Consider the following 24,510-nt stretch of genomic DNA (forward strand, 5'->3'; position numbering starts at 1 on the left):
CAGTAATTACAGTCAGCTGCAATGTTTAGGCCAACAGTTCTTTGGGGGCATTTTTTTTAATGAGATAGGAGTGAGATACACCCCTCTGCCCCAGTGCAATTGCGCACTTGTGGACTCTGCTGCATTGGCAGACGCCCTGACATTTGGGACATAGGGCATTTGAGCCCCTTTGAAAAGGCCAGTTGGCCAGGGGGACTGTTAGGTCGGTAGGGCGCCAGGCCCTAATGTGATTTATGTGGTGCGCAGGAAATGTGATTCATGTACTGTGATTTATGTACCGTGATTTATGCCTCTAAATGTGGCTAATGTATGAGGTTATTTGCATACTGTGGTTTATGCTTGTGAGGGTATCCTCTACTGTGATTTATGCCCCTAATGTGATTTATACTTGGGAGGTTATAGTCCAATATGTTTCAACTTATGAAGTTGGCACATAATGTATTTTACGCCTGAGGTGATACTGTAAATGTAAATGTAGTTGAGCTTATATAGCGCACAGCTACCCGCTGTGGGTTTCCCGGCGCTTGCTTAGGGAACCCGTCCTGGTATTCCCCTGTGAGATAGCAGGGTATCCACAAGGTGAAAGTCAGGCATCCCGCCGCGAGGGGCGGTTGTGGAGATTAAGCAAGCTATTGCCCAGAGTCGCAGAGTGTGGAACCCGTGAGTCGAGGAGGCACCGGGGCGAGAATTATCGAGTCCGTGGAATTTTTAGCCCAAGACCCGCCGAGGCGGGGAATTGAACCCTGGTCCAGGACCGATCTCCGCTTCCGGGTCTGCCGCCTCTAACCCCTGAGCCACTGTGCATAATATGGTTTGTGTTACAGGATTATGCTGAGTACAGTGTTTACCAGTAATTACTGGTTGTGTTCTACGCTTATTATATGTTCTACCTTTACTGTGTTCACTTTGTGATGGTTCTGACAGTGGTCCAATTGGCCCTGTCATGTGTATATAATCCCCTGTAAATATTGCCTAGTGCCAGTTGGCACAGTGTATATTGTGTGGTTATTATTCTAATGTGTTTATGATAATACAAAGGCTATTTTTGATATAATCTTGTGTGGAGTTCCTTTTGTGGTGTGCCTAGTGTGTTGTTGCTGGGTGTGTGTTGCGCAAACGCTTTACACCTTGCCTCCGGGATAAGCCTGACTGCTCATGCCAAGCTACCAAGGGGGTGAGCAGGGGTTATCTTCGGTGTGTAATTCCCTTGCCCTGACTAGAGTGGTGGATTCTGCCTGGCTTTCGCGCAAGCCTTAGCCAACCAGAAATCCCATTTCTAACAGGCACACTAGTCTACTGGGAAATAGTAAACATCAGGTGCAAGAGACAAATGTTATCATATATGTTGGACTTAAATTGCGCTGGAGCCAATATGCAATATTTGAGTACTAAGGTATTTCCTTAACCAGCTACAAATGATTGAGTTGTCCTGCTTTAACACACACCTATAATGTGCCCACAAATGCAATCAAATACTCGCCAACATGTATACTGTATTTCACCCAATATGTAAAGTATAACTGTTAAATGAAAATGCATATAAAGAAATAAAACAAATTAAAAAAAATGATGTGGTTCTCTGTTAATGTATGTTGTAGGCAGAATGAGAATCCGCAGAGTACTCCACAGGATGGTCGTGGGACAGGATCTTTTGAAGTTCCACTTTATTGTATTCTGTACAATACAATGTAAAAGGTTCAAGGCAACCTGTATTTTGTCAGAATTTTCCCCACACAAGCTCACTAAGAAAAAACAACGTTCACATTGTTGCTAGTCTTGTCTTGCAGCATAAGAAACCCTGGGAGGAGGTTTGCCCCCGTGTCACTCAAATGATCTCTTTATCCAGGACAATGTACACGGTTTGTCCTGTATATTCTGGTTAATTATTACTTGCTTATACAAATGCACAACGTCATTCAAGGTATCACAGTGCTCATAGACTGAGTAATCAATTTCTGGTATCGGACAATAGCTATGTATCTGATTCAAGATTTATTCAAGAAGAAGTCTTGAAGTGAAGCATTCAACACAATTCACAATGACATAGGAAAGCTTAAGAATCTTGAGCATGGTTTGCATCACGTACATTTTTCCTGCAGCCCTGTGCCCATAGATAAAAATTGAAGGAAAGATGTGATGTTGATGCTCCCTGAAGATAGTGAGCAGGGAGGACACCTGCGCCTTGTGACATATATCCGCCATCCCCATTCGTAATTCAGCCTTGAAATATCATCGTTTGGGAAATGCCATGGCTCTTATGTGCCTTGCACAGGACAGATGTGTTCAGCATTTTCCTTAATTGGAGATGAGTTGGGGCAGATGTATATAGAGATGTTCCAGATTCTGGGTGGACAGATTGTCCTTACCTTCAGTTCAACTATGTGCTGTCTCTGTATGTAGTGTGAGCCTGCCAGCTATTTAGGCAGGGGTGCCTGTTGTAATGGCTTTGTAGGTGTGACAGCTGGTCTTGAAGATGGTGAGCCAGGCAGGGGAAGCCAGTGGAGGTTAATCAGTGTGGAGGTTATGTAATCATAATTCTTGAGACCCTTTGAGGCTGTGGACAGGGGCATTGCCGACACCCTGATACGAGAGTACGAGGGCTTGAACCACGTTCTTACACACCTTTCATGTGGAATATTTCACCTTTTTTTATGCAGTGAGGGCTGGTATTAGGCTGCCTTGGTGATGTATTCCTTAAGGGTAAGATCAGTGTCCTTGTGAATAAGAGTGATTTGACATTTGCTGAAGGCTGGGGTTTGGATCCATCCAGGTTAATGTTATTGAGCTAAGTGTGTAGTAGACTTTCTAGTCTCTCCTTGGCTCTATTTCTCTATGATGTCACTGCCGTGGTGATGGAATGTGTATGTTCGAATACTGGGGGGCAGTTATTGTGTTACCTGGAAGCTGTTGAGATGAACAGACATTAAATCTAGTGCTTCCACACTTACCTGCCTCAGTGTGATCACTACAAAATTGGAAACGAGTTGGTATGTTCCTCTTTCCACCCACGTGTGCTGCAGTCTTGTTTGACGTGTTCCTGTTTCCTCTGTCCCTAGCTGTTGTCTTCAGGTTCTTCGTTTCCAAGTTCACCACCTATGGTCTTCTAAGCGGTGTGCAACTGTTTCTACTGCGCTGCCTTGAAGCAGACTACCTAAAGGGTCCTCTGGACACTCATCATCTGGTTTCCTCTATGTGATTCAGCCTTCCTGTTATGAGCAGAACATTTGTCTCTCGCACTCGCACTGGTGGTCCAAACAGTGAGGTATTGTTTTCAACTCCTTCCCCCTGCGAGTCTCCTGTGGCTGCGCTGTGCCTGTGAGTCTCCTGTGGCTGCGTGTGCCTGTGAGACTCCTGCGGCTGTGTTGCCTGTTCTGGCATTGGGAGCTCCGTTCAGCAGCTGTGCCAATCGGACTTTGATGACGTAATAGAGTGCTCCACCTGTACTGACAATTGCATAGAGCGTACAAGTGTTGGTCATGCCGCTCGGAAGCTTGCGTCTTGGGTCTCGTCATTCTGGGAATTTCAGCTGTTTTTCCCAAGCTGCGGCCCTCTGTGAAACTTTCTATGACTAAGCGTTTAAGCTAGCTACGCTCAAGTGGTCACAGCTTTCCTTTGACTGGTTGCTGCCTAAGCCTGGCAATTTATGGACCTCCGTCATCACGTTCTGGGAAGGTCACGGTCTTCAACCGATGCACTCAAGTGGGTTCGCTTTGTTTCCGTGACAACCGTTCATCTTTAGGTCGTGGCAAGGAAAGTACCTTGCTTGAGTTTCACTTCCTCCTAGTTTATAGCATGCCGGTTTGACAACATTAAAGGGAAGGATTCAAGAAGAAATTGCCCTTTTGACAACATTTTTCGTCCTAAGGGAAAAACTTACTGTAATTCATCAGTGTTTATCCTTCTGTCGGATTCTACGCTTCATCAACTCTTCAAGTGTGGACTGGTTTTAATCGCTTTCTTACTGAAGTGTTTTTTTGTTGTTGTTTTTTTCTGTATCCTGATTCTACATTTCTGTGTCTCATAGCCTGCATGTTCTTCTGGTTCCGGGGGAGCAGTGCTAAAGGTGTTTACAGTGGCAAAGCGTTGTTTTGCTTGTGTAATTCAGTGGATGATTTCTCTTTGCTTTTCTGTGTATTTTAACTGGTTTTTTTTCAACAGGTACTAGCTTCTCATCTGAAGAGATTTTTATTTATCTCCAGAATTCTAATTTACTTTCCAATTGTTTTTCTATCTTTAAGAAGGAGAAGATGAGTTAAATGAATTTGATCAAGTGGTGAAAATGTTGGAGAAACAGTTTGACGTCGAAGACAGTTTGGTTGTAGCTAGACATACGTTTTTCTCAAAAGAGCAAGACACTGATGTGAGTATTGTGTCTTATTTTGCAGCTTTACATATTTTAGCCTCAGAATGTGAATATGAACGTTTTACTTCTCAGTTGATCAGAGGTCAGATTGTTATTCACTGTAGAAACAAAAAAGTTCAAGAAAAACCTTTGAATCTGAAAAACCCGTCTTTGCAAGAAACTATTACCATTGTAAAAAGTATTGAACTTTTCCAAAAGGCTTCAAGAGAGCTTAATGTCGTTGGTGTTGTCAATGAGGGCAAAGATCAGGGCTCCAAGCGACAAGGGGAAAAATACAAGTCATTTGTTGAACCTAAGAGTACTAGTCACCCGGTCAAATATGAAAAAAAAAAAATCCTTCAAATAAGAATGTATGTGCTGAGTGTGGGTTTCTTTCCCATTTTCCAAATTCTCGGATTTGTCCGGCTAAGAATGCCTCATGCTGGAAGTGTGGCAAGCAAGGGCACTTTGCTAAAATGTGTGTTATCCGAGGGAATGTTAATGTTGTCTATTCTTAGGAGGATAAGAGTGACTCAGTGACTGAAGTTGTGTGTTCCTTGACGGATGTCATTGTGGTAGTCAACATCTTTGACAATCCTGTAGAGGATGTAATTGTTGATGGTAAGTGTGTTCAACTTTTGGTGGATTCGGGAACACACATGACGATGGTCACTGAAGAACTGTTTGAGAGTAAATGGGCGAACAAACCGTTCCAACCACCAGATTGGAGTCCCGTTTCGTATGAAGGCAGGAATATTGAATTGAGAGGATTTTATGAGACTAATCTTATATTCAAGGATAGATCTATTTAGGGAAAGGTTTATGTCGCAAGAAAAGGTCTCAATATTTTGGGATGGTACCACCAAGGTCTGTTTAGAATGATTCTTAGGCCTAGGACGTCTGTACTAGTGTTGGTGGTGGGTGATTCTGTCCAAAGTGAAAGTTTATCTACTTGTTCCCACAAAATTGAGAATGGGTTTGCTGATAATTTGGGATGCATCAAAGTGTTCAAGCATTTAATCAAAGTAAAGGAACTGTCAAGCACAAGCTTAGGAATGTGCCATTTAGTGTCAGGGAGGATTTGTCTGCAGAGCTGAAAAGGATGTGTGAAGCTGGTGTCATTGAACCCATTGAGTCATCTCTTTGGTTGTCTGCATTGGTGGTTGCACATAAGAAGGATGTAAAATTGAGAGTATACATTGACTTCGCAGTCTGAACAAAGAGATTTGGATTGACTTACACCCCCTTCCCTGTATTGATGAGATTCTTTCTAAGTTCTCTGGTGCCAAGTTTTTTTCTAAAATTGATCTTGCATCTGCTTACCACCAGGTGGAGTTGGATCCCTCATGCAAACATCTTACCGCTTCTGTTTCTCCTGTGGGTACCTTTCGATTTAAAAAAATGCCTTTTGGGTTGGCTTCGGCAGCCTCTGTCTTTCAACGTGTAATGGAAAAAGTGTTGGAAGGTGTGAAGAACACAGTTGATTTTCAAGACGACATCTTGGTTGCTGGTAAATGTAGAATGACACATGACAAAAATCTTAGTGAAGTTTTAAATTGATTGCATGAAAAAGGGATTGTGGCCAACAAACTTAAGTGTGTTTTCGAGTTGAGTCTATTGAATATTTGGGGCATCGCATTTCTGGTGATGGTATTGAACCAAGAGATGGTCTCATTGAGGCCATTGTAAATGCTCCATGTCCTGCCAACAAGGATCAAGTCTCCTCATTTTTGAGTGTGTGTGAATTTTACACCAAATTTATTTCTAATTTTGCTGCCAAAACTGCGCATTTAAGGGGTTTACTCAAGAGGAAGGTCACTTTTGTTTGGGATCAATTGTGCCAAGACGAATATTTGCGCAAAAAACAAGAACTTGGTTCTTGTAGGATTCTCACCCGTTTTGATCCTCATATACAGTGTATTGTCTGTTGATGCTAGTTATGATAATTTGGGTGGTATGATCGCTCAGTTCAAGCAGGACAGGGAATGTACTGTTAGATTTGCCTCTCGTGCTTTACGAGAGAGTGAGAAATTATTCTGTCATTGAGAGGGTGTTGTTGGCGTGTTGTTGGGCCGTGGAGAGGTTTAAGTGTTTTTTGTGGGGGAAGACTTATAAATTGCTTACTGATCACAAGCCTCTCATTGTCAATGGGAATATTGTCAAGGATCACACGCCTAGAATCGAGAGATTAGGCTCGCAGTTGCTACAGTACAATTTGTAAGTGGCACACATCTGGTGGAAAGAACACAAGAACAGATTTCCTTTCAAGATCACATTTGCCTCTGGATAAGCATGATCTTTCTGGTCCAGATGAGGACAAAGAATGTTTGATTGCTGTGGTTGATGCTTGTTCTAAGGAACATGAGTGGTTTGGTGCCATGGAGTCTTATTCTGTTTTTAGGAAGGTGAAGATTCACATTGTCTCAGGTTGACCTAAAGAAACACCTGGACGGGGACTTGCAACCTTTCTTTAAGATTGCTGATAAGATTACGTTGGAGGGTGGTGAGATGATTATGAGTGGAGATAATTTTGTGCCCCCTTTTGCCTTGATCTCGCATAATTGATTATGTGCATGAAGGTCATCTTGGACAAACCAATACCAAAAGGAGGATTTGTAGTGTGTACTGGTGGCCTTCTATGGATCGTCAAGTGAATGATGTTGGGGGGTGTGTAACGTGTTGTACCAGCGATAAAGTCATTAAGATTGGCAAACCTCCTGTACATAATGTAGAGTTGCCTGATGGCCCATGGATAAAATTAGCTGTTGACTTCGTGGGTCCCTTTAATGTTCTTCCAAACAAGTACAAAGTTGCCTTGGTTGTAGCTGATTATTTCAGCAAGTGGTGGGAGGTTCATTTCATGACTGGATCCCAATACTCAAGAAGTTATTACATTTTTTCAAGGTCTTTTTGCTAGGGAAGGTTTCCTCAAGGAGACAGTATCATACAATGGTGTACAAGTTACTTCTAAGGAGATGTCTGATTTTTTTTTATCTCAATCTGGTATTTTACATCGACGTATGGCTTTATATCAGCCACAGGCCAATGGTTTCATTGAGCACACTAACCGGAGTTAAGTGTGTTCAGTGGGCTGCCTCTTCCAAGATTGAGATTAAAGAAGCTGTTCAAAGCATGTTGTGGGTGCATCGTACCACTCCTAATCCTGTGACGGGTTCCACGCCTTTTGAGCTGCTTTGTGGGAGGGTTGCCACCTTTCACATATGCCTTGCTTGGATGAAGAGATGGGGTTTACGATCTAAGAGCGATGTTCCTCAAACTGGTGTGGAAGCACTTAGCAAGTCGCCTGTCTCTGATGTGGATGGGTTTGTTCCAAGGGTCAAAATAGAGTTAAGTCACCCCACAATGTGGCTAAGGGTCTTTCCAAATTTGGTCCTCCAGTTAGATTGGGTGCTACTTCATGTTTAGCTGTGCGGGTCAATGGGAGGAGTTGGTGGAATCTTTCTAGGATCTACAAAGTTCCCAGAAGAGTTGGGGCTTGAGTCTGGAGATTTTGCTCAAGTTCTCCAACAATCGCATGGGGGGAGTTCTCAGCAGTCTCAGAAAAGTAGTTTTCCATCGTCTTCTCATCCTCGCAGTTTGGCTCTGGAGTATGTTTCTCCTCGCAGGAGAATTATTGTATCCAAGCATTTAGACCTTTGATCATTTTGTTTTGTATTTGCTATTATTATGTAATATTCACATATTTTGTGCTTTGTCCTTATCTGGTTCTTGTTCTCCCTGTTTAACCTCTTCCTTTCTGTTTTAGGTTTTAACTTCAAGATTTCTTTGTACTTTCTTATTTACTGCTTTTCCTTATTTTGTGGAGAAAAAGGAGATGTTGTAGTAGTCTTTCTAGTCTCTCCTTGGCATTGGTTCTATGTCTCTATTATGTCCCTGCCATGGTGATGGAATGTGTATGTTTGATTACTGGGGGGGCAGTTATTGTGTTCCCTGGAAGCTGTGGAGATGAACAGACATTAGACCTAGTGTTTGAACACTTACCTGCCTCAGTGTGATCACTACAGTGTGGACTAGTTGTTGCTTGTTATTGTTGGTGAATCACTAGAATTCTGGATGGTGAGGTTAAGCTTTAGGTAGGTGCTGAACATCAGATCTGGATGAGGTACAAGCAGTGTTTGAGGAGTTAAATGTATGGAGCAGAGGAGTCTTTCAAATATAGTTGTGTGTCATCAGCATACTGTTGAATTTTGATGTATCCATGACAGGGGAAAAGATGGAACTCAGGGGCACTCTGCAAGTGATTGGAATCTTTGGGACCTAGATATGCCCATGTGGCTGAACTGATGTTGATTAAGTAGAAGGAGAACCAGTGAAGGTCCTTCCAAGTGAATTGCTTTTACGACGTCAGAATGAGGATGACGGTTGGGTGGTTGATGGTGTTTAAGGCAGTTGAGTAGTCCACTAATATCAGGAGGCACTGATCAGCTTTGTGTCTGTGGTCAGGAGGGCGTTAACAATTTGCAAGATAGCTGTCTTCATGCTGCAGCGTGATCTGCAGCTCCATTGATAGTTGTGTTTCGGAGATGGTTGGCACTGATGTGCTCTTAGGGCCAGATGTACAACCATTTTTAGTGGTCGCAAACAGAGATTCGGGCCATTTGCGACTGCTAAAACGACTGTCAGGCTTTGCGAGTCGCTATTAGGAAGAGGCGATTCAAGGGCGTCCCTTTATAATAGCGAGTCGCAGTGACATGTATGAATGTTTTGCAAACGGAATGTGGTTGCAAAACATTCATATTTTAAAGACTCTGTGAAGGAGGTAATAACCCATTCGCAAACAGGAAGGGTTCCCTAAGGGACCAAACCCTTCCGCTTTGTGAATGTGTGCGACAACAGAGCAGGCAGTAGTTCCACGTATCACGGCCTACTCTTAACAAATGAAAAGGAAACTTTTCAGTTTTCTTTTTTAAATGTATCCCATTTTCCTTTAAGGAAAATGGGCTGCATTTCAGAAAACAAAATTGCTTAATTTATAAAGCAATCACAGACATGGTGATCTGCTGACCCCATCAGGCCACCATCCCTGTGATTACAGGCCATTCCCAATGGGTCACAAATTGTGACTTACCTCTTGAATATTAATGAGGTAGGTCATTCGCGACTCCATTGGGAATCGCTAAATGAATGTATCTTAGAAACACTAGTACATTTTTACATTTTATATTGTGAAACGCTAAATGCGAGTCACTAAAAATCGCAATTTGCGAGTCACAAAATAAAATGGTCGTACATCTGGCCCTAAGAGTTATGTGTAGCATGTTGTCACACTGGACAGTCCCAGAGTTGTGCAGGGAGGATGCAGATGAACGGTGGTATGTCTCTAATGTTGCCGACCATCTTCTCTGTTTACAGCCTCTCCCAAGGTAACCCTTGCTGCAAACACCTGTACGTTTCACCTTGTCCCTGCCGGTCCCTGTGAGGAGGAGTCACGGGCGCAGGAGCGCCATAAAGCACCCCGAGGGATCCGGCGAAGCGGGAGCCCTTGCTGCAAACACCTGTACTTTTCACCTGGTCCCTGCCGGTCCCTGCGAGGAGAAGTCACGGCCGTAGGAGTGCCATAAAGCACCCCTAGGGAACCCGCTGCTCTGGGACGCAGCCCGGGGCGAAGACCGGGCCAAGACGGGCCCGTCTGAGCCCGTCCGAGGCTGATAGAGGCCGGGCTGGGCCCACTCTCTTGGTCCTGCAGACTGAGCAGACGAGTAAATTAATGGACACACGGAGTGCACCATCAACCCTAGGGAGCTGAGGTACTTTTTCTAATAAGACGCTCTAACAGTTGTACCAGTTACCATTACGGTCAAAATACCACATGTGAAAAGGGGCCTTAACCTGTCTATCCTGTACACGCTATACCGACTCCCTAATATACATAATATACATATCTGTGTGTTGTCAAGGGGTCTGAGAAGCAGATAAAACAGACAAATGGGGAAGAGAAAGGCGGCAATTGTTCAGGCCCCGCATGTAAAAAAAGCCCTGGGTGATACGAAGCAAACGCTATTGAGCTACCTCACAGGGGCAATGGGGGCAATAGAGAAGCAGATATCCTCTGTAGAAGAGTCATTAGTCTCAGGCACGTTAGGCATGAACGAACGGCCAAATAATGTAAACGTAGGGGTGAGACACAATATCGTTCCCCAGAATGATTTCATTCGAAATGTGTCAGAGCAAGCAATACTTAGCGACCATGACTCGTTTACACAATCCCCACAGAAGCGGCAAAAAAAACCAACACACACAGACAAGCCACCAGAGATAATTGAATAGGGGTGGGGGGGGGGGGAGGGGGGGAAGAGAGAGATAACATAATAATTACTAAGATCGTCGTGTCAAACACGGCCAAAACCGCTAAACCTGGTAAAAAGGCAACTGGAGTAAAAAAAGGCACTCCGAAAACTATAGAAGAGAGTGGCAACAAGGTAAAAATGAATCCCCAGGGCATAGACCTAAGGAACCTAACTATGTTAGTTGAAAAGCTAGACCTTTTTCTGAGGGAATCATTAGCTAGGATAGAGGAAAGAGTAGACCAGATAGACGTACGTTTGACTAATTTGTTTGCCAGGTAGCAACCTGCCAAACCCATAACTAACGACCACAGACAGGAGGGTAATGGTAAGCCCAACATATGCATGAGTTCTAACGTCAGATCAACAAGAACAGAGAAGCCATAAGGCCTAACACGATCAAACCCCACCAGTTACGTCGCCTTCTTCCCCCATACACTTCCGCACTTAATACGATTGCCCAACACTCAAATGCCATGCCAAATAGGGGAAACATGGGAGCAGCCACACAAGATCATAGTTCCAATCTGATTCCTTGTAACCAACCTAAAGCGCCCCAATCTGCCGGGACAATTTTCACCGAACCATCCTATCTAGATTTACCACCAGCAGTTACACCATATACGGTTGTACTCGCAAATGTATCTAGGTTAAGGGCACAAGATAGCGAATTCTGGGAATCACTAAGGAATAAGGCACTCCATTGGTTAAGCGCAAAGGTTGGGTCCATGGAACAACTTTTCATGGAGTTTAAGATGGCCCGTAGGGTCAAGTGGGTTGGTAAAGATCGAAAAACCCTACCAGGTGATTGTGTGGTGCTAACGTTTAAAACACCCCAGCTAGTGAAGAACATTTTATGGAAGGCAGGGAATAACATCACGTTCGCGGGGGGGTTAACCTATTACCCCTCTGCTTTTTTTTACCAACCACCCATTGGGCTGGAGAGGCGGTAGTATTGGAGACATTGAGGAAAGAAATCAGTACATATATAACGTACCGGTGGGAAATCAGTTCGCATTTCTCCCCTCCCTTGATGAGATAGATTGACTGGACCAAGTCACTGTGTAAACCGCAGGTCCATACCTTTTTCGAACTAGAAAATAATGACCGGAGTTCTAAAAGAGTCCTTGTAGGAGAGGGCGATATGTCACAGAAACAGAATGAAACTCTTGTAGACAACTCCTTAGGTATCTGCGATATCCGTAACTGCTGACCAGAGATAGGGCCAGGAATAGACAAGGAGCCCAGACACTACTTCACCTACCGACGTAGCATGTGACACCCAGAATATATTAAGTGATAACGAGAACAGTATTACGATTTTATACTGGAATATAGCGGGCCTACGCTCCAAGTTTGTGGGGAAATGTAACATCTTTTGTTTGCAAGAGACGTGGTCTCTGAATGAAATCCACATTGAAGGCTATAAGACCTATCACACACCCTCTATACCATCCACACATGGGAGGTCCAAGGGAGGTTTGAGTATTTATGTCTCGAATCTGCTGACGATAAACAAATTATCTTTCGTTATCTCAGAACCAAATTACCAATTTGTGATCGTGAACATGGACAAACAAAATGCTGTCGTCTTGATTAACTTCTATAACAACGCACAGCAGGACCAACTGGTGGACATTCTAAAACAGTTCAGAAACACCCTACAGGAAATTCAGAATGGTTGTATAGAGAATTTTTTATTTGTGTGGGGGGGGGAGATTTTAATACGGCTTTGTGTCCACACAATAATGATGTAACATGTGGACTGCTGGACGAAGATAACTGTAATCTACCCCACTTTCCGCATTCTGTATCTGGGGATGCCTTAAATGAAATTCTATTTGTTTTGGAGATGGGTTTTGCAAATGTATTAAGTTCACCACCAATCCCATTTACTCAGACCTACAATGGGAGAGGACTGAGCTCGATCATCGATTTTATAATGATCCCAAATACGTTCACCACCTGCCTACTGAGCTATAAAACGCATAAGAATGCAATAAGTGACCATTTTCCTTTAAGCATGACTATATCTCTTCCCTCAAACTCGTAGCCACCATAACAAGAGGACATACGTGGCCCAAAACCTGGCAATCGATAAGGTAAATGGTTACTCCCTAAAGTGGATAAGGTAGAACCTCATAGGATCACTAAGATAGTGGTCGAGAAAAGCTTTGAATCAATGATGAAATGTTTGAATAACTCCACACAGTATGAGGAAGTACTGGGGTCCTATGCACAAATAACAGAAATAATTAGGAATACATTGAAAGTCAAAACATAAAGTGGGAAGGGGAAGAATAAGGGGTGGTTCAATAGTGAATGTACAAAAGCTTACACAGAATTAAAATATGCATTACACAAAAAAGGAAAGGGATAGAACTGAAATAATGCAGTGTAGGAAGGCCTTTAACCAGGCCGTGAAAACACGTAAAGGAGAACTAAAAAATAAAACCTTGGCCGACCTACATAAGGCATGCGTCAGCAAGGACAGTATTGCCTTCTGGCACGTAGTAAAATCCCCATTTCTGACAAAAGAAGCCTCCCCAACCATAGAAATCGCCATTGGTGAAGGACACTGGGTGGAACACTTTCCAATATCTTTGGACAGGCAAGGGAGGAGGACGGTACAGCTGTAAGGGCTGTAAGCCCCAGTTCCTCATCAATAGACTTTCCAATAGGCCTAGCCTTCACCCTAGAAGAAGTACAAACTGCACTAAAAGCCAGCAAGGGGGGAAAGGCTCCGGGCCCAGATGGAGTACCCGTTGACATCTTCAAACACAACATAGAGCTAGGGGGTCCTTTATTAACACAAGTGTTAGCGGCCTGCTGCACGATCGGACTCATAGAAACATGGTCAGACTCCATTTTGGTACCGATCTTTAAAAAAGGTGACAGACAGAACCTGGCATGTTATTGCCCCATATCTCTGCTGGATTCTGTGGGCAAAGGGGCAGGTCGGATAGTTCTTAATCTGCTCCAACAATGGGCCGAGGACAATAATGTTCTATCAGACCTTCAATTTGGTTTTAGGGAGGGACTGGGCACAATAGAACAGGGCCTTATGCATCAATCCTTATGGGAAAATATACAAAGGCAAGAAAGGGAAAAATGTACCTGGCCTTTGTCGACCTCAGTACCGCATTTGATTGCGTATACCATGAAAAATTATGGAGCACCTTAGCGGCACTGGGTGTGGAGGCTCCTTAATTCATTTTTTAAGAGCACTCTACACAAATGCTAGAGCTTGGGTACGGTACGGACCCAATGGAGAATGTACAGAATCGTTCCAAGTGGAGAGGGGGGTTAGACAGGGCTGTGTTCTGGCACCTTTCCTGTTCACTCTATATACCAATGGCCTGGAGAAAGCCATGCTGGAAGGGTGCCGGGACTTACCTCAGTTGCAAAAACGCCATATACCGCCCTTCTCTATGCAGACGACGCTGTAATCATGGCCCGAACACCACTAGGGCTACAACGGGCCCTCGATAGCTATAATGAGTTCATGAAAATTTAGATTTGAAAATAAACACTACTAAAACTTTTATAATGAACTGTATGAGGGGCGGAAGGAAGCAGAGGGACATTTTTGTAGAGAGCAAAAAGGTGGAAACTACTACAACGTACCCCTATCTAGGAATCCTAATTGACCTCAAGGGCTTGTGGCGTCAGGCCATTAAAGCTAGGAAACTGCTCTTCATGAGAACAACGACAGCCCTAGTAAATTTCTCACAAAAGCTAGGAAAGAGGCCCCCAGAAAAGCTGATTTAAATCTATCAAGCCAAGTGCGTTAGCACAGCTACCTATGGGGCCGGGATATGGGGTTATTGTGATGTAAATGAAATCCAGAGGGTAGAGAATGCATTTTTAAGGTACCTACTGGCCGTCCCACGTTGTACATCAACCTATATTTGCCACACTGAGTTGGGGCTACCATAAATCAGACATAATAAAGGTGCGACTTGCCCTACTATGGCACTGGATCTGGACCTCGATAAAAACCACATTTAACCGGCACGTGTTAAGTGACAGTCTTAAGTCAGAACACGCCTTAGAGATCAGGTGGCTGAAATACATAAAAGAATTTATGACTGGGCCAGCCAGAATACTACCACAACCCTTCCACGATGGGCTCCATCACTAGAAAGGCTTTTAGAAAACAATGCATGACCCACATGGAGGCAAATAGATCCGCCAGCGAGGCATCAAGGCCCATGGTTCAAATTAATCAACTGATGTGGTCTACCCTCTCTATCCAACCATATTTATCTTACACAACACAAGTATAACAGATTTGATCTTACGCACCTCAGACTCGATGTATTCCATCGTTTGGTAAGCTTCCCGACCATAAATGACTGGTCTAAAATCCTACCAAATTGTCCTTGCGACGGACTCTCACCCCAAACAACTATCCATGTTGTCCTGTTCTGTAAATTTTATTTGGAACTGAGGAAGAGGTGGATCAAACCCATACTGAAAATATGCAATGTCGCCCGGCCTATCTCGCATTGCAGTATTTAGATAACAAATGCATGGCAAGAAACATTGCTCTATTCTTGAAGTGCACGATCAGACGTAGGAAACATCTTGGAACTTTCACCCTTTTTTTTTTTTTTAAATAATATGCGGGTAAGTTTTTAATTTGTAACTGCTTTCTAATGTGTATATGTTGTCCTAACTTTTTATACTAACTCTTTATACAATTGCTGTAAAGAATTGTAATATGAAATGGTAAAATTGTCCTGACTTTTTAAATTAATTCTATTTACGAATATTGTATAATAATTGTGATGTTTTATTGCAAAACTGTGCTTTTATGGTTTTTTGTGCGCTAAATTGAAAACCAAATAAAGCTAAATTCATTCATTCATACAGCCTCTCCCATGAGACCCGGAAGAGAGCAGGCGCGCCCACTATTGCCTTATTCCTGAGAATGTGGTCTTTCTCGAGTGCGAGCTCTTTAATTGGGAAGAACCCCAGGATCACGTAAGGTTTGCAGGGAGCGTTATTCCCCGAGAAGACCCAATGAGATGGGTCACGTAAGAGACCCGGAAGATACCGATAAGAGAAACGCAGAAAGAAATGCTTGAGGGATTCCGCTGTAAGCCACTGCCCCCACGAGTCACCCTGCCACACTCCTGGAGGAGTATTGGCTTGTACAGGTACATACACATCTCTGGGGTATTGGCGGGAGGTTGGGAATCAGAGAGCCCATATATGGGAAAGGACCTCTAAACTGGTTTTTGGCCTTCTACAAAGATATGACCACATTTCAGTACGTGGGTCAAAGTTTGTAGAGTGAGGGGGCCAATAAAAGCATACCCTGTTTGTTTGTTGAACCAAGCACGTTGTATATATATATCTTCTTTTTGTAGTACTTCACTTACCACTAATTCCCTGAACCATGAAGTAACTGCAAACACGTGGTGACGGGCATAGGTTACCAGAGTGTTGCTCTCCCTCACTTCCCTCCCTTACATTACCAGTGTAATAAACTCTTACTTGTGTCAATTTCCTTTATTAAGAGGGGTAACTGACGCCTCCCTGTTGGTCCTTTGCAACATCAACCTAGAGGAAAAAAGAAGAAGAAACCTCCTATATATTCGGCAGAAATCTTACTTTAATAAAGCATCACACAACTAGACTTAAACACGTATCTGACTATAGTGTCTCGCCCAATTTTACACATGGTAAAGAATATGGGCAAACCTCCATTGGTAATTCAAAATGGAGAACCTAGTCCAACAACTAGTTCAAGGGCAGAAAAAACTGGAATGGCCCTTGAACGAAAGACGTCTTCGGTACAAGTCAGACAAGACATTTTTAAAGACTCCATAAAATCTCAAGTAGAAGATATTCATAAAGTCGCTGAGGACCAAGTACAGCTAACCTCCCATCTCCAAGGAGCTTGTGGTAGCAATCCCATGCACCCTAATGTTGCCCTACAGAAATATGTACTGGTTGAAGACCCTGATGCTTTTTGATTAAACTTTGAAAGGCCCGCCAAAGCCTGTGGTTGGCCTGTGGGTGTTTTTTTTAGCCCTTCTATTTAACGGGGAGGCCCAAGGGTAATCACCCTGAAGGGATGAAGACTAGAAAAAAGCAACCCAAGCCAGCTCTGATTCCCCAAAATCCCTGGACCTTAGATGAAAGCTTCTGACATGCCCAGTTAAATGACGTCGCACTACAGAACACCTGGCAGGAAGCACGTGGCAATAAGATTAACCCCAGTAATAGGTTCCCCCAGTTTAAAATTGAAAACGGCTTACTCTATAGGACTGGACAACAAGGAGATCCTACCCATGGCATTTCGTAATCAGATTTTATTCTTTGCACATTCTCATCTTATGGCTGGCCATACAGGGACCCTTAAAACAACACAATCTTTTACAACACTTCTATTGGCCTGGCATTTATGCCGTTATCAAACAATATTCTCAGAAGTGTGAGGTCTGTCAACAGAAGAACCCTTATAGACCCCCTCCGGCTCCCCTTCATCCCCTTTTCATCATAGGGAAACCATTAGAGCACCTAGGAAGGGATCTCATCGGGCCATGCCCAAATCAAGTAAGGGAAACCAGTATACACTAGTAATAGTTGACCTTTCAATACTTTATCCAGAAGCTTTTCCTTTAAAAGCACCAACCACTACCAATATAGCCAATAAATTGATTGAATTATTTTCTAGGGTAGGCTTCCCACGCGAGATTCTCATCTACCAGGGGACTACCTTTGTATCACATCTCATGATCCAAGTCTGTAAAACCCTGAATCAATCAAGTATCAAAACATCCGTATATCATACCCAAACGGATGGCCGAGTCAAAAGGTACAACGGAATCCTTAAGCTCACCCTCAAAAAGATGCTTACGGGAAGAGTAAAAATGGGGATCAACTCTTACCCCTCGCCTTGTTTGTCTTCTGTGTCTAGTCTGTTCTTCATTCGAGCTACTCTACGGAAGGCAATCTAGACCCTACTAGAAATGACCAAAGAGGCTTGGTAAAAGGAAGAAGGAGACGAGGCAAGAAGCCTCTTCGAATATGTTCAACAACTGAAGTCACGAATAGGGAAATTATGTGAATTAGACCACTCAAACCTGGATAAAAGTCAAAATAAACAGAAAACCTTGTACAACAAAGGGAAGAACTGGCAGCATTTCCAAGTCAATGAGTGGGTCCTAGTATACATAACCACATCTCCTGCAAAAGCAAAGTCAGAATGGAAGGGGCCTTATAAAATTGTTTTACCAAAGTAGGCAACACTACCAACAGGTTACAGATCTCTTCCCGGAAACAATAAAATTACCATATCAATCTCTTAAAGAAGTGGTTGGTTGGGCCCTCTTCCTAAAACAACCCACCTTGTCATTTCTTTGACCTTACCATCCCACTGTACCTTAGACAACCTGCTTGTGAATTAAACCTTAACAGCAGAGCAGCTAACCTCTCTGCAGACGGTCCTGCAGCCAATTGCCTCTATATGTTCTGATTTACCAGGCAGGACCTCCCTAACTGAACATTTCATTATGACTCCTCCAGGCATGGTGGTCAAACAAAGACCATATAGAATTCCGGTTGCCTACAGACAAGCAATTGCAGCAGAAATTGAGAATATGTTAAAGATGGGCTTAATCAAGCCCTCCCAAAGTAATTGGTCAATGCCTATTGTACTAGTCCCAAAACTGGATGGATCAATTCAATTCTGTTTTGATTTCAGAGCCGTCAATTCCATTTCCAAGTTCGATGCTTATCCTTTGCCGTGAATTGATGAGCTTATCGAGAAGTTAGGAGACGCTCAATATAGCTCTACCCTTGATCTGACAAAGGGATACTGCCATGTACCATTATGAAAGGAAGAACAAGAAAAAAACACGTTTTCCACCCTGGATGGGTAATATGAATTTATGGTTCTTCCCTTTGGTCTCCACTGCACTCTTGCCACATTCCAAAGACTGGTGAACCGAATACTTCGCAATCACCAGTCTTACTCTTCTGCATATCTAGATGATATTTAGTCCCTCTTGGGACATACCTTATACATTGCCAACACAAATTACTGGAGTTACAAAAAGCAGGTCTACATGTGAATGCTAACAAATCCAGGATGGCATTCCATAAGTTCAAATACCTTGGCTACGTTCTAGGCAATGCGTTTATAGAACTATAAGAAGAGAAGATAAAGGCCATTCTAAATACACTTTTTCCTAGTACAAAAATAGAAGTAAGGGCATTCTTTTGGCTCCGAAGGTACTACAGGCGATTCATACCACAGTATTGCAGGTCCTCTGACAGATCTCTTGAAAAAAGGGGTACAAAAGAAAGATCTCCTAAAAACTTCCACTAAGGTAATGGAAGTTTTCTGTCTCCTCAAATCAGCCATTACTACCAGTCCGATCCTAGCCTCTCATAAGTTCGACAAACCATCTATATTACAGACTGATGCCTCAGAGGTGGGTGTGGGAGCCGTCTTGTCCCAAATGTCAGAAGATGGACTGGAATTGCCTGTATTGTTTATAAGTCGAAAACTGTTTCCTGAAGAGCAGAAATACCCTGTAATAGAGAAAGAATGCTTAGCCAAGTGGGCTTTGGAAAAGCTTTGCTACTATCTCAAGGGGAAACCTTTCCTGCTGTATACAGACCATGCTCCTCTGATGTTGATGAGCCACAATAAAGGTAACAACCCCTATGTCCTCCTGTGGTTTCTCTCCTTGCAGCCCTTTGATTTAGAGGTGAAATATCATAGGGGCTTTGATAAGGATAATGCAGACTTTCTCTCTCGGATCCCTCTTTTTCCCGAGCGGGAAAATCCTAGGGTGGAGGAGTGTCACGCTGGACGGTCCCCGGAGTTGTGCAGGGAGGATGCGGATGAAGAACGGTGTCATGTCTCTAATGATGCCGTCTTGTCTTCTCTGTTTACAGCCTCTCCCAGGAGGCCCCGGAAGTAAGCATGAATGTCCACTACGCCTTATTCCAAAGAATGCGGTCTTTCCTGACTGCGAGCCCTTTAATTGGGAGGAACCCAGGATCATGTGATGTTCGCATGAGCATCATTTCCCGAGAAGACCCAATAAAGAGAGAGACGGGTCATGTAAGAGACCAGGAAGATGACGATAAGAAAAAGAAATGACTGAAGGATAGCGCTGATCACAGGAGACCGTTCTGAAGCATTTGCAGAGAGGCAATCTGTTCCAAGAGGAGGAACCCGCAAACGTAGGGAGACTCCAGAAGGCACCCGAGGCCACCGTCCCAAATCGTCACCCTGCCACGCTCCTGGAGGAGCGTTGGCTTGCACAGGTGCATGCACAAAGGTACCCAGAGTGGTGCTCTGTTATGTTTGGTTATTACTACATGTTACAATTTATGTATGGCACTTTAAATGGGGGGATTCTATTGTGTGTTCTAGCGTTGCTATGGGGAGCATCATAGTGGTGTTCCTAGCCTGGCAGATGTATGCTGGCTGCTGAGGGGGATACCAACGCTATTCCTATGCTCCGAATAAACATCTACTTTATGGCACCTTAACTGTGTGTGAAGATTACATCATTTATTGAACACAACACTCTCCCTCACTTCCCTCCCTTACATTACCAGTGTGATGAAAACACTTATCTATGGCAATTTCCTTTATTCCGAGGGGTAACTGAGGACTACTCCCTGTTGGTCCTTCGTAACATCAACCTAGAGGAGGAAAGATAAAAAGAAGAAACCTTTTTGGTTTTCGGCTGAAAACCTACTTTAATAAAGCATCACACAACAAGTCTTAAACACGGGTTTGACTATTGTGTCCCGCTCAATCTTACACATGCTTTTACAATGATCTTCCCAATGAAGGGTATGGAAGTGATAGGCCAGTAGTTGGTGAAGTTTTCTGGGTCTAGTGTTTTTTTCAGGAGTGTGAGAATCTGGCCTGTCTTGAGAGCTTCTGGAAATATTCCTTGAGTAAGGAAGACATAGACATAGAGACATAGAGATTAGGTGTGAGGGAAGTTTCTTGGTAAGACATCCTCTCTATAGAAGTTGGCTTTGTTAGAGCTGAGTATGTTGGCGAGTTCTGCATCAGACAGATGTTTGAAGATTGTGGGATACAGCATGAAGGAGTGGGTGTCAGGAGAAGCAAGTTTGGCATTGTAGACTTGCTGTTGGATCTTCTTTTTCTATTTTTTCACTGAAAAAGAGGTGGACGGCATTGATCTTTTTTGCAGACGATGCGACTGGTGCTTAAAATGCAGTGTTAGCGTGTCTTGACAAACATTTTGGTTCAGGGTGATGCAGTGATGTCCCCTCAGGGTCAACTTGACAATACTAGTTTTGTCGGTTACCCCAGGAACCCATGGAGTCATTTATTAGATCGACATCACTGAACCGCCAAGTGTTTCAAATTCAGGCTTTGACATTTCAGGGTGTAGCGAACGCCAAACACCAAGCTGCACTCTCCAAATGCATCAAGTAAGGCCCTGCCACTGATGTGCACAGTTACATAAAATCTAATTTTACTCTTGGCTTAACCTCTTATGCGCAGCAATTTTTTTTAGTGTTGTCAAGTGGTTGTATGACGGAACAGCGCAGGGAAATAGGTCGCAAGCCTTAACCACGCATTTTTTAGCACACATTTTTTTACAATGTGTATGTTTTTACAAGGGATGCCATTACCAGACATTGTTTATTCATTTAAAAACAATGTATTTGTGGGGGGAGACCCCCAACACCCATCAACTTACCTTAAAAGCATGGTAAAGGCATCCGTTGTAAAACCATACACGTTGTAAAAGGTAAAAACCTCATTGTAAAGGGTGTTTACCATGTCAAGCGCTATGTTGAACCATTTAAAAACGTGAGGATATTTATTAATATTTTCATGATTATTTCATCAATTTTTTGCTTTTCACTCTCTCCACGATACACGCTTTGTTGCAGATCTGAGCATCATCCACGCATGTCCTCCAGTGTTGCAAATACAGTATGCAGCTTCCCAGAGTAAACTGCAGACTTCAGCAGCATTTGCTTTCCTGGCCCATACATAGTAACTGAATTCAAAGTTGGACAGAGTTGCTTATTTTCTCTGAAAGGGCAAGTGTCCGACCAGTTTGGGCTGAACACACCCTTAGGGCCCAGGAGCCAAGACTAATTTGAATTTGGTTGGCTCCCATCGGCAGTGACACAGATGAGCTACAAAAACCGGACTGCAAGTATTCCTGAGTGATTACCAGTGGCTGAGATGTATTCAAGTATATCACCATCACATTTTGTGCTGTCTAGATATCTAAAGTTCTTCGACACCTTGGGCCTCATACGTCCGTGACAGGCCACCCTCTTGAATGTCCCTTGATTTCCCCCTTGTGCAGGTCGCAGTCACCTATTGTAAGTTGATAGCCTCCTTGCTTCTTCCTTTTGTGTGGATTGAGACTTGAGCTACGCTCTCCAGGCCTCCAGCATCAATGTTGCCTCCAGCGTCTAACTGAGCAAAACTGTCATTGGTGCTGCTGGAAACTCTCCAAGGCCTCATTCTTTAACACGTTGGATATTTACTCCCATATAGCTGCCTTTTTTGGGAACATGGGGAGCTGGAAAAGTCACTGATCCTGAGGAGTAGTTGTGGGGTGCTCCGTGCTTCATTCCAGGGCCCTGCCCTGCAAAGCCATTTGTGTACGCTTGTGTGAAACCGGTGAATATATTTATATGTGCATACATGCTACACTATAATGCAATTCTACTTCAAATATTTTATCCAAATTGTTTTCTTTTTGGAGAAACCCTGTCACATGCACCCCCACCAATGTTGTGGTTCTCTACCTGTACCCATTCTGGAGACGGATTTATTCCTGCCCTTGACAGGTGTGACCCTCAGCCAATGTCCAGTGTGGGATTGTGCCTTTCGCAAGTTTGTTAATACCCACAAAAGCGCCCATTAGAGAGTGCTTATCTTCTTTGTAAGGCGTCCCTGACTTTTCCCTGCCACTCCCACTCAGGTAAGTCGAATCGCTCACACTTGGTATATGTACTAAATGTGCTATGGCGCTTTGCTAGTCTAAATTGCCATTTTATGGATGAAAATGCGAGTTTACACTTGTAAACCAAGCTATAATCTTTACACCTAAGTCCAACTCATGTACGCAAGTGAATCGGGCCTTAGGAGCTTCCCATATGATTGGACGTGGGCCACCTGATACCGCTGCCTCATCCCATGAAAACGCCGCCATATCATATCTGACCATAAACATGCAGGAATCTCCTCCACATGCCATACTCCTGTATAATCAATATTCTGTGCAATTTGTGTGATATATGGTCTTTTTGCTAATATTTGCTATTGGTTATGTACTCTCTTGTCAAGTGGACAAACCCAAGTCATGTATTTCAAACACATATGGGCGTGATGCTATTTCTTTAGGTCTCGCTGAGCCCAGCTCGGAGAGACATTTTGTAGTTGGGATTTTTAAAGTGCTGCCTGTGGCCAAAAGCTTGAGTGCACGTGAGCGTGCACGCGCGCAGCCGCCAATCACTGCTGCGCGCGCACCACTCGCGTGCTTGCCACACAGCGCTCCTGTCCAAGCGATCGCGATCACTTTCATCGCGATCGCTATTACGTTCGTTTTCACGGCCGAACTCAATTCCCGGGCTTGTTGCCCTTAGACCTTTGTTCACGTGCTCCTGCCACAGCATGTAGCTACTGCCCCTGCTCTCCTTCGGTAAACTTTAGCGGCCGAGGGCTCCTGGAGAATGCACGCACCCCTGCCTGCCTTCGCTAACCTCTTCCATGCTCCACCTCCTCAAGTACGACCCTGCAGCGATGACTGCTCCCCCCCTCCCTTTTCCTGCACTTCCAGGCAGCGCGAAAAACACACAGCCCCTGTGCGCATTTTTAGCCTCCTCCCCCACCCACAGAGTGCTTTCCAGTCCTCTATGGCTATGGACCGTGTATCGAGCCACAAACTAGGATTCTGGCCTCTGCGTTCTGGAAACCCAGCTCTCAGATCCTGCTGCCCCCCCTTCCCTCCCCACCCCCGGCCAAGGCCTCCGAGAATTTCAAGTGTGCTTCCACCCCCACAGCTCCAGGCATCCAATGGGGGGCCCTGGCGTCGCGTCTCCTCCCTTAAACAATTGACGAAAGCCGGTTTATTATTGGTCTCCCAGGCGCCGTGAATACATCTCTCGCGGTCCAAAGTTGGTGCAAACTATCATTTTAAAATTATTTTTCTTTGACGTTGTTGCAAAGAAGCTAGAACTTAAAGTTCCATCATGAGTGCCCATAAAACGACCAGACACCCCCCCTCTCTCCTGGGAATTAATCAGCAATGTCGCGCTTAAGCTGTAAACTTAGTAAGCTAAAGTGCGGGTGCAGCGATTGCTTAAAAAGTAACCAAATAGACATTTTTTCTATTTCTTTACTTTTTAAGCAATTGCGGCATCTGCGCTTTAGCTTCCGATTTATACAGCTAAAGTGCGAATGGCACAAATGTCTTGCATTTGCCAAAGTTTGAAGTATTGGCATTGTAAATGACAATGGCTTTTATTTGGTTTTCAAAACACATAAAAGGCATTATCATTTACAATGCCAATACCTCAAACTCTTTCAAATGCGAGACTATTGCATTGCAAATGCTTGTGTTAATTATAAACTGTGGTCTGCCTAGTCGCAGACAGAAGAGGCCCATACAGAACCCCACCCCCGCATTTACCACCTATACAACCTCACCCCCCCCCCCTGTACCAACCAGATGTGAGGCACCGCCCCATGTATCACAGCCAGCCCCCACCCCGTTCTCCTTATCTGTAACATTCTTTCCTTTGGACGTCCCCCCCCATTAAACCTTGTAACCAGGCACGTCGCTGCCTCTTCTCTATCTGCCCAAACCAGTGCCC

The 24,510-nt window shown here is 43.9% G+C and overlaps 1 pseudogene; it reads right to left on the reverse strand.

The window, feature by feature from the left end:
* Positions 1-1,582: 1,582 nt before the first annotated feature.
* On the reverse strand, positions 1,583-2,202 carry LOC146870679 (origin recognition complex subunit 5 pseudogene; annotated as a pseudogene).
* Between the last annotated feature and the right edge of the window lie 22,308 nt (positions 2,203-24,510).

The sequence above is a fragment of the Triturus cristatus genome, chromosome 1_1 (genome assembly GCF_964204655.1).
Source record: "Triturus cristatus chromosome 1_1, aTriCri1.1, whole genome shotgun sequence".
Taxonomy (NCBI): domain Eukaryota; kingdom Metazoa; phylum Chordata; class Amphibia; order Caudata; family Salamandridae; genus Triturus; species Triturus cristatus.